This window comes from Spinacia oleracea, chromosome 6 (genome assembly GCF_020520425.1).
Source record: "Spinacia oleracea cultivar Varoflay chromosome 6, BTI_SOV_V1, whole genome shotgun sequence".
In the NCBI taxonomy this organism is placed as follows: Eukaryota; Viridiplantae; Streptophyta; class Magnoliopsida; order Caryophyllales; family Amaranthaceae; genus Spinacia; species Spinacia oleracea.
This window is the reverse complement of record NC_079492.1, coordinates 30,174,391-30,189,686: the sequence shown is the minus strand read 5'-3', so window position 1 is coordinate 30,189,686 and position 15,296 is coordinate 30,174,391. Positions and strand designations below refer to the sequence as shown.

At 38.5% G+C, this 15,296-nt stretch overlaps 1 long non-coding RNA gene across 1 annotated transcript; it reads right to left on the bottom strand.

Moving 5' to 3' along the window:
• Window positions 1-7,835: 7,835 nt before the first annotated feature.
• On the bottom strand, window positions 7,836-9,767 carry LOC130464023 (uncharacterized). The gene is made up of 3 exons (XR_008924314.1): window positions 9,505-9,767; window positions 8,235-8,414; window positions 7,836-8,152 (listed from the first exon to the last, which is right to left on the bottom strand). It is a non-coding gene; the product is annotated as an uncharacterized lncRNA (long non-coding RNA).
• Window positions 9,768-15,296: the final 5,529 nt, after the last annotated feature.

The window sequence follows — 15,296 nt, the reverse complement described above, 5'->3', positions numbered from 1 at the left end:
GCATGTACTTCGTAGATTTAACCTTCTACGAGAGTTCGTTGAAAGAAAAGAAGTCGAGATAAGAAAAATTGGAACTGATGACAACATATCAGATCCATTGACTAAACCTCTGCCGCAAGCGAAGCACAACTCGCACACTGCAGCTATGGGAATCAAGCATATTGGAGAATGGCTTTGATGTCTCTGTTTAATGTTTTAAAGTTTTAGAGTTTAAATCTTTGTAAAACATTATTGGTTAATCATTCACAATAAATGAAAAGAATTCATTTTTCCATTTAATTTGTGGTTTATTAAATGATGAGTCCCTTCAATTTGACGATATATTCAAGATAGACTGTCAGGACCAGTCCTGTGACTAAGAAATGTCTATCAAGTGAACTTGAATGTCAAAGGTTGAAAAAGGTCCCTGGTCGGAGTTTTCTATAAAATTGGACGCATAGAAAACGTTAGACGATTAGAATGCAAGATGACTAGTAGTTCTGTTTCTTGAACTATGTGGACATGGCAATGTCATAATCATTTGCATAGATACTTACTTTGAGAAGACTAGTATCGGACAAGACCTATGAAACTTTACTGTAAGAGATGAAAATCTGTCATAAGTAAATTTCATTAAAATTATTAGACACTAAATCCTCAATACCTGAGTGATTTGAGATTACTTGTTTGAGAACTGGTTGCTTTGACGTTGACCAACCGTCGCACCGTTAAAGGAGGCTATAAAGGCAACGCTCAGGTAATCACCTATCAAACGAAGTCTAATCTCAAGATCGCAAGATTGGGATTGTCCTCCCATAAATCGGGATGAGATGCTTAAAAGTTGTACAAGGCCACTCGGAGAGCTAGAAACTGTGAAATGCATGGCCGTGCTCGAATGAATCATAGGCTATGATTATCTGTTTATTTGATCAGTTGAACTCTGAAACCGAGAAACACCTCTGGACATAATAAGGATGACAACTCTTACCTTATGTTCAAGAGCAAGCATCGAGCGACAAAGGAATTAGGAAAATGCACACTTGTCCCTAAGGACAAGTGGGAGACTGAAGGAAATAATGCCCTTGGTCCAAGTATGCATTCTATGTTAAGTCTAATAAATGCGGTTCAGTATTAATTAACAAGTTAATAATTCAGTGAGATCAAGTGAGCTGAATGCCTAGCTAGAGGCCGCTTCAGTTCAAGTGGAATTAATGATATTAATCCACAGCTTACTCTTGACTGAACCCGTAGGGTCACACAAATAGTACGTAAACGGATCAAGTATTTAATGGCATTAAATACTCCATCTATGGATATTCGGAATCGACGGATCTTGGTTTCAGTGGGAGCTGAGATCGTCACAGGCAAGAAATGAATACTCCGGAAACGATGATATTGCCGGAAACGGAAATATGGATCGTATCGGAAATATAAATATTACCCAAGTCGTAGATGTTGCCGGAAACAGAAACATGGTACGTATCGGAAAATATTATCGGAAATGGAAATATTGCCAGAATCGGAAATATTGCCGGAAACGGAAATATTGTCGGAAATATTATCGGAATCGGAAAATAATTCCGGAAACGGAAATATTAAATATTTGTTCGAAACGGAAATTGATTCCGGAATCGGAAATATTAAATATTGTTCGTATCGGAAATGAATTCCGGAATCGGGAATTTAATCGGAAGCGTATCGTACGAATTAGCATCGGACGAGGCCCGCTAGACGAAGGCCCAACACGAAGCCAGGCCGTCGCCCAGCGAGCCAACGCGCACCATCGCACGCCAAGCCTCGACCAGGCCCATCGCAAGGCCAGGCCCAGCCAAGGCCTTGGGCGCGCGCGCTGGAGCACAGCAGTGGGACGAGCGCTGTGCACCTAGCGTGGGCCGCAAGGCTTGCGCGGGTGTATGGTACTCGTGCAATGCTTGTGCGGGAATCGTGAAGCAATCAGGATTCGAAGTGTGATTAAATCCTAAAACTATTAGATAATGATTATTTAATTAGAGTCCTAGTAGGGTTATAATTAAATAAATTAGTATCCTAATAGGATTCCAAAACCCTTTCCATAACTCTATAAATAAGTGCCTAGGGTCACATATTTTAATAGATTAATTCAAGTATTCAAAGTGAGTTTTTGAGAGAAAATTCAGACACATTTCTTGACTATAAGTGCCGAAAATCTTTAGTACCTTAAGGGCGATTCTAGTTGGTCAATCTTAAGGCGGATCCGGACGTGCTGTGGACTATCTACGGAGGGACGACACTTGGAATCCTAAAGACTTGTTCTTGTTCGGTTCGGGCGCAGCTAGGGAAGGCACGCAACAAAGAGTATGCATCTAAACTATGGTATATGATTATGTGTAAATAATATGTATTCCTGGCTAAATGGTTTTTCCGCATGATTTATGAATTGTCATATGTATCATAACCTAACACGATTAACTTTAGAAATTGACAAAGATATTTTATACTATTAGAAATCCTTAGTTCTACCACAATATTCTAGCCCACAAACTTCTTCCACATTCACATGCTTGATTCACCTCTGACCTTTCCCATACTTGCAAAATCACTAGAAAGAAGTCTGCCCCCACCAGGACAGATTCAAAGAACAAAGTCAGGGAAACTGAGTACACACTGTCCAACCTGAAATTCATTTTTGGTGGCTTAAAACATGACATCGTGATTTTCTTATTTCAAAGATAAAACTTATTGCTATGAATAAAATCATATTTTAAATTTGGCTCGGTAAACATATTGCAATAACTTTAATCATTTCACATGAAAACATTGAATCAAACCATAATTATTGATCAAATAAACTAGTCAAGACTATTAGCATATGTTTACATACTTTAATGATCGTATTTCTCACAACTTCCACGAACTTAAAATATATATATTCTCAAAGATCGATATCTATCATACACTTAGAAAATATCTCATTAGGGTTCTAAACACACTTCTCATAACTATTTCTAGAACTGACATAATCTTTAGCATAGCTCAAACAACAATATCCATCACAAAGTATAATAATAACTATTTTCTACATTGTATTTCTTACATCAACATAACTTTTCCTCGAATATATACCTTTTAAAAATACTAATATTCTAACTCTGATTTATCACAATAATCAACTCTCCAAATTAATCACAATAACTATAACTCTTTTGTTCTTATAAATAATGGATAATGTATCAAAAAGATACTTAAAAATTCGCAAACAATATACGTTTGATATTTCAAAACACACACATAAATTCCTTCATAATATTTTATTATTCTAGAAAATCAAACACATTGTGTTTTTAAACTTATATACTAATTGGGGGAAGAGAACACGAATAGAGACTGGTTGAATAACCACTGTCTCCAAACTTTTTAGGGGTCGTCACCCACCTTTTCACAGATGCTTGCAAGACTTTAGGACATGTCCCCCCACAGATGTACAGATGTACATTTACACAGATGCACATTTGTGCATTTACACAGATCGCACACAAATACACAAGTGTTGTTCATGACCGTTGTTAACGGCTTCTTCCCCACTAAAACACATTTGAAAAATTATCCAATAAATTGAGGAAATATATATTCTCACACTTACTCAAAGTCTTGTATCATAACAAAACCTCGTCTGAAATCTTAAACACAATTGAAAATATTGGCACAAACCATACTTTTACAAAGTGATAAATTTGTCCAAAATATTCGCCTAAAGATCATAATGAATTACTCATAACTTTTCACAAATTTCGTGTACGTGATTCTTGAAAAACGATTTTGAACATAGTATATATATAAAGTCCAATATTCTTAACAACACTCGAATATAAATTATACTTCAAGGCAAATCCTATTTCTTAAACATATCCCAAATCATACTCTCCATCTCAAATTTTCAACTCACTATTAATCCATCGAAATCCTTAATCTCAATTACACAATTGCACGTTCAGTTTGGTTTGTAACACAAAGATCACACCTCCAAACCATTTTCTTATAATCACCATAGCATAATAAGCTCATATCCTTCTAATGCGTAATCTTCATAAAGTCCGGTCACTTATAAGTAATCCTAAATGAATCTGTCTTCTCAATAAAATACTATACCCAAACAAGCTTAATAGCTCAATCCATACTATGCAAACTTAATTTCATGCTCAATCGCACATGGTTACGTACAAAACTCTATCACATAGATCTTATAACTAATTATCATTAGAGATAAAGTATAAAACGATATATAAATCCACAATTTAATCGTATTGTAATATAAATTATTTATATTTTTTCATCTTATTCAAAGAATAATCTTGGTCTTTCAAATTCTAACATACTCTTTACAGAAAAGCATATAAAGATCTCAAACGAAATAATTTAATAAAATGTTGAGCTTCCCAACTCATTAAAGGATAACTTGTTAAATATAGGCCATACTTCATAATTCGGAAAATCAAGTAATTAATGAAAATACATAATATATTGAGTAGTTCAAAAACTAGATTCTAGAAGATCAATTAGTTTACTTCCTATGATTACCCAAATCATAAAACTTATTTCGAAAGTGTTTTTCGTTGTAACCAATCATTTTCGTCATATTCGAACTAAAATCATACAATAACTGGTATATTGGTGAAACCATCGTTTAGCGATAACTTTAATCATAACATAAATAAATAAAATAATAATCTCATAAAAATAATTTGTAGATCTTATTATAAAATTATATGGCTCAAATAATAGTTCGAGAAAAGCAAAAGAGTACAAAGAAAATATATCTATGGCTTATGATTCAACCGATAGTTCTTGCTAAACCTTATTAATCCCAACAGAGGTTAATATATATGAGTCACACTCATATTTCTCTAATCATGTACTCCGTAGGTTATTTCAAAATTTGTCACACCATAGCTCGAATACTTAGAAAGATGCTCAAACACTATTTACCAATCATACCAATTAGTGCTCCCAATTGCTTTAATATTTTGATTAAATGTTAGAAAAGGTAGAAAATTTGATTAAATCATAGTGATTTTGTATTAGGGATTTAGATTACCTTTCTAGATTTAGGTTAACTCTCCAATTAGTGCTCCCAATTGCTTTAATATTTTAGAAAATTATAGGAATTGAAAGTGGGGAAATGGGATTTGTGTTTTGATTTTGAGTCGAGAAAATGGTATTACGACGTTGTATTGAAATTGTTCCCCCTCCCCCCCATTTTAGGGTGAAAATTGGGGTTTAAATAGAAAATTATCTGGCTAAACGCCAAGATACGTCAGCGCCCAGCGCAACGCCAGCACCTGACGCAGGTGACGTGTCCCAGGTCACGCCAAACAAGGACGATGACACCTTCCTTTTGCATTGATTTTTGTCATGTAGTTTATCTTTGAGGTTAAGGCATGTTGTGACTAAAAACAGTCCTATTTTTGTACTCGGGTTTTGTATTTTGGACTCAGTTTATGGGACGGGGCTCGGCATGCTCGTTTTTATGGGTCGGCTCCCGATTTTGGATTGCTTAATGTCATTTCAACCGGAAACATCCTTGTAAGACCAATGGAGAGGTCCATTGGTTGTCATTGGGTTTAGATTTTGATTTTGATTTTTGGAAATTGAATTTTGTACCGAGTTCTGGAATGCGAACGGGCTCGAGAATTGGAATTTGGATTTTGGAATATATTTTAGCAATTATGACTTCCGCACGGAGTTATATTAATCACCTAGAGAGGATAACGGTTTCGTCATCATCCCATTAGGGGAGACACAAATTTGGTGCCTACAGAAGCCCCCACTTTGACTGAGCGTTCGGTTAGGAAAGTGAAAGTCAAAGTTTTCGAATAGGCACGGAGAATAGTCAAGATGCTCTGCAATCAAGATGATTCTTTGTACGCCGGTACCTGCTCAAGACAAGTGTTAGAAAAAGGGTATAGTCTACATGCGTGCGGCTTTTCGACTCTGACCTTTGTATGGATTGCATTTCTCTTCCGCTTTTGACTTAGAACGGAGCTTGGCATCGAAAATTTAGAATTTTGAACCTTGATCTTTGAATTTGAATTTGAATACCCGGAGTGAATCCATTGGTATTTGTACTTGCTTCGAATGTCGTCTGAGGCTTAAACCGCTGGGGAATGTACCCACTGGGGAAAATAGTTTTTTATTGACTCTTGGGCTTTGAGCTTTTTTTACTTTCTCGGAGCTTGGGTCCGTTGGGAGTAGAAAGCTTAAATCCGCATATTTTTCGGACTTTGTATGCTTGAGATTTTTATCCATTGATGATGGAAGAACAGATATATACCCGTATTCGTTGGAAAGTAGCATGCATCGACGTTCGATGCTTGGTGCAAAAAACCATTGCAGCAAAGTACACATAATCAGCAAGGATGACCGCATGGGTTGCGCCTGGCGCGAGGCCAGTGCCCAACGCTGGGCTTGAGTATAAATACCCCCCGTCGTGCTCTTTGCATGATCACATTCATTTTCTTCTTCTTGCTCCCTCAAAGTGCGATTGCTCCCTCCCTTTGGTTTTGTTGCTCTTGTCTCTCCTCTACACTTTGTTTATGTAAGTATTTCAAGTTTAGTTTATGAAATTACCTTATGATTGCATGTAGGATAAGTTCTTGTACTTGAAATGTTCTTGTATTTGTTGATGTTGTGCTTGTATCTTGAGAATGTTTGAAAGATGATAGGCCTCTTGTACTTGGAATAAAATTGTTTGGTAGCCACCTTGAACTTGAACTGTTGGAACTTTGTAGGATTTGAACTTAAACTCTTGCACTTGAAATCTTGTACTTAGAATTTGTAGAGAGAGATTCTTCTAGGGATTTTTATGAATCTTGGATAGAAATAGGCATGAATAGCCTAGGCGTTGGTGTAGACCTTGAATACCCGCTTCGGCTCGGATACCCTAGGCGTTGGTGTAGACCATGAATACTTGCTTCGCCTCAGATAGCCTACGCGTTGGTGTAGACCTTGAATACCTACTTCGGCACGGATAGCCTAGGCGTTGGTGTAGACCTCTGAATAGTATTTTGAAGTAGAGGTCTATGGCTAGACTTGTATGGCCATTGGGGATTCTTAAGCTCTTGAATTTTGTACGGGCTAGTATAAGATAGCCCCCGGACTTGGATGTTTGATTCTTGTATTTTGAATCTTTTAGTTTGCCTTGTCACACTCGGAGACAGCTTGCTGAATGCTCGAGCAGTCGAGCGGCTATGGAGGATGCTTCGGACAACGAATTTGCTGAGATAGAGGAGCTCCCTTCGGGCACGATCCCTAGGGAAAGACCCATTTTTGACGGTGACGGCTGGCAGCCCACTGACCTAGTGTTTCACCCGAGATATCATTTGTCTCAATGGCCAAGTGCCGGCTTGGTATGCTTCGTACCCTACTTTAGGGCTTGCTCTTTGAATTTGTATAAGTGTGTATTGATTCCCCTCATGCAAGTTGATAGGGTGGGGATCCGAGTGTTTTGTTCTCAGACCATTTTTGTCGTTGAGGAGACCCGGGTGATTTGGGCCTACAACAAAACAGGGCTTTAGCGGCATTTTTTTTGCTCTTAGGCGGCATTTAAAAATGCCACTAAAACCTTTAGCGGCTTTTACCTATGTGCCGCTAGATCCAATGTCGGGAGAACATCTAGCGGGATTTATTTGATTCGCTGGTAAAAGGGTCGAATATATGCCACTAAAGGTCTTTTTTTTAATAAAAAAATAATCCTGTATTAAATATACAGATTATATCACATGCTCCTGCTTGATTATTTCAAAACAATTTCTTCCAGAATACTTTAAATCTTCATATTTCACTTCCATCACAACAATACACAAATGTATATTATTGGGGAGATCATTATATATTTAATAGATATGAATAATTGTTGTTACATCATCATCCAAGGTACCACAAAAAACTTGTTACATCTTTCATGTTGTTGAACTTCAAATTCATACTTCGAACTACTTCAAAACTAACTACACATGATGCAAATACCCATTTGAAAGGCTATTTAGGCTCTTCACAACTTCCAAAATCAGCAAAAATCAGCATTAAGCTTCACAATTCAAAGGCTATTTAGGCTCTTCACGACTTCCAAAACCAGCAACAATCAGCATTAAGCTTCATAAATAATAGACAAGTTCACCCCACTTGATAAAAAAATAACCTGAAAAGCAAAGATCCTATTATGAAACATTATAATGGTAAAATTTAAAATACGTATTCAAATACTTATAAATTATAAGTACCTGTTCACTAAGTACTAAGTACTGAAATCATGAACTCTTCTACCTAGCAACAATGCCTTTAACAATTCTCTAAACTCCCATCAATCATTTGATCTTCTAGTTCTTCTAGGCTTATTGATGGAGGACTCATATTTGTTCGAGTGTTCACAATATTGCCAGTAGCTCACTGAGTATCATCAGCTTCATGGGAATGAAGAGTCAATGTTAGAAGCCTCTTTCGTCTTCCCATTGAATTTGTATGCAAATCAATGAACTCAAATAATAGTTAACTTAGTATTAAAACATAAGCTGAGATGAATAAAGAACAAAGAGTTATAAATATAGTAATCAAACTAATTTACATTAAACAACATTATCTCTAGTTACTCCACTTCTCGGTTTTTCTTTCACTCAAGTCAAAACATAGTGGACACTTGCATATTTGAAGAATAGCAAGATATTTAGCATTAATTCTATCGTAATTAACTTTCTAACTAATAAGGGTATCTTTAGTGGTCCAATTACTACCTAATCCCTCACTAAACAAACGAAAATCCTCCAAAATTACTAAGATAGTATATAGCTGACATGTTTGATGGTAAAGAAGAAGGGGAATTCAACCCAATTATGTACATCTCCAAAACCTCTATTTGTCTTTCTATTATCAAGAGAACATAATGTAATGAATGAAATAAATTCTTCCATAATAATTAACATAAAAGTGCAATTATTCAAGGAAATAGTTTGTCCCTTGACTCTTTGAGAATTGTTATGCCATCTGAACCAAGTAACAAGATAAGAGGGGATAATAGACGATAAAAAAAAGAAGCTAAAATACACAGTGATATTCTAATAGGTAAAGGAGATTAAATACTCCTTTGTCCCAGATCACGTTAACATAATCTGCAAGTATGTTGTCAAATTAAGAAAGACAAGCAAGTAAATTGCAATCAAATTATGAACCAGATAAACAAGTGCGAGTATTACCTTAACGAGCAATAAGGCTCTAAGAAACAAGAACATCTACAAGAATTAAACTAATTACCAATTAACAATTACCATAAGTCCATAACAAGACGAACATAAAATGGAAGCTAAGCAAAGTCAGAGATTAAATAATGCAAACTAAATGAAATCAAATCTGATGTAACTAAAGCATTAGAGCAATTTTCATCTGCAATTTTCAAAGATTAAAGATAGTACAAAAATCAAGCCCATAAACTTAAACTCTTATACCAAATTAAAAGAAAAGAAAATAGATCTTTGATTATTCCTTAACAAGTCGACTTACCCGTTCGATCGAAGAAGCACTAACGCCTAACCAATCAAACCCTTGATGCCGCCACCACCGTTGCAGCCACCGGGTCAAATTCCACCTCAATTCTTGTATTTTAAGCAAGAATCTCCAATTTTGTAATGAAAATAAAGAATTTCAAAGCTGTTGGTAGAGAATTGCATCAATATTTTGAGTAGTGAGAATTGTAGATGAGAGAGAAAATGTTGGGGGTGAGGGTTTGAGTTCTGTTTTTGGAGTTATGTGAGGGTTTCTTTGGGTTGGAAAAAATCGAAGCGCGGATAAAACTAAATTGGTCCAAATCACCGCGCCTAGTGGGCTAATACACCGCCAAAGAAAATTTGAGCTTTTACTGGCATTTTTAAGAAATGCCACTAGATATGCCGCCTAAAGACGTATATTAGTGACATTTAACATAAATGCCGCTAGATAAATGCCGCTAGACTAGTAAATTGTTGTAGTATGGCCATACTGGTTTTACTTCCTTCTGCGAAGCGATTCAAGGCTTTAGGGGAACGACGAGCGTCAAATCCCGAACACAGGCCATTTTGGAGTGGTGGTGAGACACCATAGATATGTTTCACATGAGCTGGGGGGAGATCACCATTACTTCTTTTGACTTTGCTATGATTAGCGGCCTCCCATTTACTGAGGTAGAGGTCATTTTCGACTCCAACTTGACATGGAGTTCTGCTGGGGTTAAGGGCTTGGTTGGTCTAGTTGTAGACTTGATCATTGATAGCAATTATTCTGCGTCAGTGGAGGTGGTCGTTGTGGGCATTGGCCTGGATGACATGACAGCGGAGAAGAGATTTCGGCTCTTCCTCCTGGAACTTGTGGGCCGAGTGTGCACCTGACTGTTCGGCTTTTCTAATGTGCACCTGACTGTTCCTGCTCGGGGCCACCACCCTACTCACCAAAGCTAAGAGGAATAGCCTAACCCTCTGCTCTGCGGACACACCCACACCACGGATAGCATCCATAATCACCGTCACAAAAGCGTGGGTGTCGTCGTCTGACAAGTCAACAACGGGGCCGAGAAAGTCCCTGGTAGTGGCCGAGCGCCACGTCAGCTCCGAATCAAAGGTCAGGTTCCTCTCAGAAAAAGGAAGACCCGTAATCATGGCAAACTCAAAAGGGGTAATGGTGATCTCCCCCCATGCCATATGAAAAGTGTTGGTGGTATCCCACCAGCGCTCCAGCAAAGCCCATAGTCGGGTTTGATCCCTGTTCTCCTCGAAGTACCTCCCATGGCACGCCAGAAATCAACCAGGCCCGTCTGCAACCAGATTCCCATAGCCTCCTTGTCAGCACAGATGGCTTTAAAGGCCTTCTGAAGCTCCGCCAAGGACTAGAAGGTGCGAAACAGCTCTCCGTCGGCCTACAGATGAACGAATCAGCTCAAAACCTATACAAGTACAAAATACAAATTCAAGGTAAAAGACTCACCAAGCCAGCGTGAGGCTGCTGAGACAAGTGAAACTCCGGTCGAAACACTAGATCGGAAGGACTCCAGCCAGTACCGACAAAAGTGGGTGCTCTCCGGGGAACCATACCCCCATCCGGCGCATTTACCGCAGCCGCTTCATCGTCAGAAGCGTCCTCCTCAGCAGCTCGAACCACCGAAGATTCGGCGAGCTTCCTCCGAGTATGACGAGGCATAATAAATCAAGCAGAGTACAAAGTGTCAAAATTCTAAACTGGGGGCTATCCTATACTAGCCCGTGCAAAAATGAAAGTTCAGATGTTATCCTATACTAGCCTGTACAAAGTCAAAAATTCAAAAAATCCCCAGTGGTAGTACAAATTCAGCCAGGGACCTCAAATTCAAAATACAAGTTCTACATCAACGCCTAGGCTATCCACGCTGAAGCAGGTATACAAGTTCTACACCAACGCCTAGGCTATCCACGCCGAAGCAGGTATACAAGTTCAACACCAACGCCTAGGCTACCCATGCCGAAGCCAGCATTCCAAAACTCTACAAACAACATCCAGGCATCCTAGCCTATTCTCTCATGAGACCCCGCAAGGTCACCGATGAGACTACTATCTACAAATACCAGGTACAAGATTCAAGAAAATTTTCAAAAGTTCAAATCTAGAAGTTCCAACAGTTCCAGTTCAAGTGGATATCAAATAATTCTCAAATTCAAGAAGCTTAAGCACACAAGCATCATTCCAAAGTACGAGAAAATTCAAATCTGCATGCAATCCTAGAGATTATTTCATAAGCAAAAACATGAAATACTTACATGGACAAGGCAAGAACAAGACCAAGGGGAGAGGCTAATCGACCTTTGAGAGAGAAGAGCAAAGAATTCAAGAGAGTGTGCCTCAAATGGCACGGCAAGGGGAGCTTTTATAGCTTAACCCCGCGCCTGACGCAGAGCTCCGCACCGGGCGCTTCCTGCTGCATGCGCAAAATCTGTCGCGCACGGTCTCCCATGCTGATTGCACGTCCTTTACTGCTACGGTCTTCCGCACCAAGCATCAAATGTCGCATCAGGCCATCTTTCGAAAATGCGGGTATACACCCGTATCTCCAAGTACAAGCAGATGAATATTTCAAGGATAAAAACTCCAAAGAATACAATGACTCAGGCGTTCGACTCCCAACGGACCCAAGCTCCAGGAAAGTCAGCCGATATTTCAAAATCTTACGGGCCAGTAAAAAGCTCTTATCCCCAGTAAAGCACATCCACAACGGATCAACTCCGGGTATTCAAAATTCAAAAATTCAAGATTCAAATTTTCGATGCCAAGCTCCGTCTTGAACCAAAGGCGGAAGAGTACAAGTACAAATCGGAGTCATCACAACCGCATGGAGGTAGACTCTATCCTTTTTTCTAACGCATGTTTTGTGCAAGTACCGGCGTACAAAGAATGGTCTTGATCGCAGAACGTCTTGACGGTTCTCCTTCCCAAGTCGAGTACTTTAACTAGCGCTTTCGTAACTGAACGCTCAGTCAAAGTGGGGGCTTCTGTAGACACCTAAATCGTGTCTCCCCTCTAGGATGATGACAATACCATTATCCTTCCTAGGCGGTTGGAGCAACTCCGTGCGGAAGTCCCAATTGTTAAGAACATCTTCAAAATAAAAAATCCAAAATCCAACTCCCGAGGTCGTTCCCCTTTTGGAACAAAATACAAAATCCAAGTATAATCTCATATACTAGACCATTCCATTGGTTTTACTAAGCCTTTTCCACTCAAAATCATATAAGGCAAGTCAAATTCGTGCGCCGACCCACAAAACCGAGCAAGCCGGGCCTTGTCCCGTAAAACCCAAATTCAAAACCCGAAACAGCTTGTTTTTAGACGCAAAATCAAGTATTAACCTCCAAGCAAACACTACACGCCAAACATCGTACTATTCGTACGAAGGTACATCAATACAAGACAAATCAAGGACGGAGCCTGCGTGCATGTTTTGGCGGCATCCACGCCACGTGCTGCGCTGGCAATGGCTGGCGTTTAGCAGCCATTTTTCCTATAAATACCCCCTAATTCCTAGCATTAAGGGAGGCAGATTCAATATACAATGTCGTAATACAAAAATTATGCCTCAAATCCAAATCAAAAAAATCCTTCAAAAACACATACAAACTTCAAGTTCTAAGCAATTGGGAGCTCTAAAAGGAATTCTTTCCTAAACCTAAATAGGTAATTCCGAATCCCACCATATTCAATCATGTTTCTTTGATTTTCCTATTTCAAAAAATGATTAGCAAGTTGGCATTTTTACTACTGAATAGGTCACTTGCAACAATCATACATCTTTTCAAAAACTAAACTTTTCAAAATACAAAAATGCAAACTTTCAAGATTCAAGGATGTTCAAAGTTGTTTTTAATCACTTCTTTGAACTAGAATCACCTTCAAGTATGGAGTAATCAAAGATGATACCTTTCTAACTTTTAAAGGTTTAGTATTTTTAGATTCAAGACTCCATTTTTCAATATACAAGTTCAAGTTTTCAAATTTCAAGATCCAATAATGTTTAGGGTTGCTCATGACTACTTTCCTAACCTAGGGTCCTTTCAAAATAAGAGCACATCAAAGATCTAACCTTTTCAACATTAAAAGGCCCGATCTTTGAGATTCAAGTCTCTTAAGCTTCAATATTTCAAGTACAAGTTCAATATTTCAAGTTCAAGTATTTCAAGTTCAATATTTCAAGATTCAAACTTTCAACTTCAAGTTCTATATGCAAAATCTAGGATACTTTGGGATGAGAAACTTCTCCCAAGTTGAGATTTTTGGCTTTGAATTCGTGTCGGGCGCACTTATTTTTAAGGAGCCGCTTGGCGTTCGAATCTCATGTGCCCAAGTACAAATTTCAATATCGCACTTTCAATTATGCACCTTTCAATATTGCAAATTCAATTATGCACCTTTTAATTCCGCAATTTTAATATCGCACTTTCAATTCCGCAATTTCAATATCACACTTTCAATTCTGCATTTCAATTCCGCACTTTCAATTCTGCATCTTTACTTGCCTAGTCCTTCTAGGTAATGTGGACCTACTCCCTAGTCCATCTCTAGGGGGTCTTGTATTTACTAATTCCGCACTTATTTACTATTGTGATGTTGCTTTATTTGCTTTATTGCTTTCATCACCATACATGCTAAATACAACAAAATGCAAGGTTACATCACGCTTAACAAAGATAATTTCTTTGACAACCCGATCTTAGGTTCCCTTAAATTAACTTGAAAGCAAAGTGACCACCATACAAAGTAGAAATTATTTTCTCTAAATTCAAACCCACATAGTCTAAACTAGGGTATTTTCGAAAATGTTGTGTCACGTACTTGAATAATTTCTAAAGCTCGCGGAATAAGCATCGCGTTCCCGTGCCCGGATCTCACCCATCCGTTTCGAAGATTCAAGTCTTATCCTAATAGAGTCATTTACGGTCTTTTCAAACAAGACCCTAAACAATGTTTGGTGGCGACTCCTTCGAGATACAAAAATACGACAGTTTCTAAAAACCGCCCCCCCTTGTAGGGAATTGCATACACAAAATACCCCTACAGTATCCATGATTAAAACCACCATAAAAGTTGTTAAAATCGATAAATTTTAAATTTTAATGACCTAGATTTTAATCCATGATAATCGGAAATCAATTGAATAAAAATATTTCGATTTTCGCCCTAAATTTATGAAATTAATATGATTTATTAATTTGTCTATAAATTTGAATTAAAAAGTTTTAATTTTTATATAATTCTCTCATGAATTTTGCACGCACAAAGCAATGGACGCTACGTGTTACCCTTAAGGGGTGTTGTATAGTGCGGGCATGCAACGACGAGCAAGGGATCTCGTCGCCCATGCTGTACGAATGCAGCGAGCAACGAGCGTGGCATGCGCGCAAGGCAATGGGCTGCCTGGGCGTGTGTGCTGCGAGCCATGGGCAATGGGGCGATGAGGCAAGGCACAAGCCGAGCAGGCAGGCGCGCGTGGGCAGCGAGGGATGCTGCGCCACAGCGAGCTGCTGCTGCGCCTAGGCATGGCTCGGCTTGCTGCGTCTAGGCATGGCTGCTGCTCGTGCCTTGCTATGCGGTCAGTCGAGGGGCGTTGCTGCCTGGTGCACTCGACGGGGCATGGGCGCAAGCCCATGGCCTCGTCTTGATCCGATTGATGCGTTTTGAATTTAATTTTAAATTTTCAGTTCGAAAACGAATTTAATTAATTTTAAAATTCGTAATTTAATTTTTTTCTCAGAATTTAATTTTGAATAATTTAATTATTATAAATTTTATTTATACTAATT